Source organism: Felis catus, chromosome D3 (genome assembly GCF_018350175.1).
Source record: "Felis catus isolate Fca126 chromosome D3, F.catus_Fca126_mat1.0, whole genome shotgun sequence".
NCBI lineage: Eukaryota > Metazoa > Chordata > Mammalia > Carnivora > Felidae > Felis > Felis catus.
Genome location: NC_058379.1, coordinates 84,543,270 through 84,544,594, shown reverse-complemented (window position 1 = coordinate 84,544,594; position 1,325 = coordinate 84,543,270). Strand labels below are relative to the sequence as shown.

Below are 1,325 nucleotides of genomic sequence, written 5' to 3'. Positions count from 1 at the left end.
GTTGGGATTCCTCATCTTTTTTTATGCTGTCTTTTAAGTTGTCTTTCATAATGTCATTTTTTCCCCAAATCAATATTTATTGCATCTTTAAAATATCACAAATAAGGGGTGCCTGGTGACTCAGTCGGTTACTCTCTGACTTTGGCTCTAGTCATGATCTCACAGTTCATGAGTTGGAGCCCCATGTCGGGCTCTATCCTGACAGCTCAGAGCCTGGAACCAGCCTCCAGTTCTGTGTCTGCCTCTCTTTCTGCCCCTCCACTACTCACACTGTGTTTCTCTCTCTCTCTCTCTTTCTCTCTCAAAAATAAACGTTAAAAAATTTTAATAAAAATTTTAAATATCACAAATAAGTCTGAAAACTCATCCGGCATCTTGCTGTTTCTGTAGCTGGCCAACTTAGATCTTATTCATCTGTTGACCGGTTCCTTTTTCAGAAGCATAGATACCATCTACAACTTTTCTGATATCCTTGTTTTTAACTGTTGTGTCTTGCTGATGTCAAGTTCAATATGATACAGGTGCAACTGAAGCAATCCTTCAAGAATTAATTCATCTTTCTGGACTTGAGATAGTGAACAAACAACACCTGGCTTTATCCAAACCCTGCGGGTGTCTTTTCACCCAAGGAAGTTTGGATTCCAGCAAGAGAAGCATTCTCCTGAATAACAACGTTGATGGGGAAGTGAGCATACACGGACCTCATCTTGTAACGGAAGCCCAGAGTAATGCCCTTGACCCTGTTCTATACATGACTACTGATAGAGCAAACAGTAGCCAGTTCTTTCTGATTTCCCCACCGTTTATCAACTTGGAGCCTTTTCTTTTGCTTTCCAATGGGACTGAGTTCTACACTGATGTGATTGATGTCCCTTCACAGGGTTCCTCTGGGATCCTTCACATTAACACTGCATCCCTTCAGGGTGACATCGACATTTTCTGGAATGTGGACAGTCTGATTGCTGAGAATGGTCTTCATTCTCACAGTAGATGTGGCCAAAAGAGTCATACTGTCATCTTTTAATCCTTCATTGCATCAGGGCAAATTCCAATGTATACAGTTTAAGGTAACTCTGCTTTTTCTCATATTAATGTATTCTGCAGCTTTACACATAATTTATTTTTTTCCTTTTATTCCTTTTATTTGCAGCCTTGGTTTTATTTTCAAAAATGACTTTTTGCACTAGGCATCTATTTATGTTGTCCCCCCACCACTTTTATATCTTTAATGATTTTAAACTTATTTTTATAAAGACATATTATAAATTATTATTTAAAGACAATAATTCCTTGACGATTTACTTTTTTCAGGATGTGGTGTCACG

General features: G+C 38.5%; 1 pseudogene; it reads right to left on the bottom strand.

Annotated features, from left to right (window-relative positions):
• Positions 1 to 399: 399 nt before the first annotated feature.
• On the bottom strand, positions 400 to 1,100 carry LOC109493027 (annotated as a pseudogene).
• Between the last annotated feature and the right edge of the window lie 225 nt (positions 1,101 to 1,325).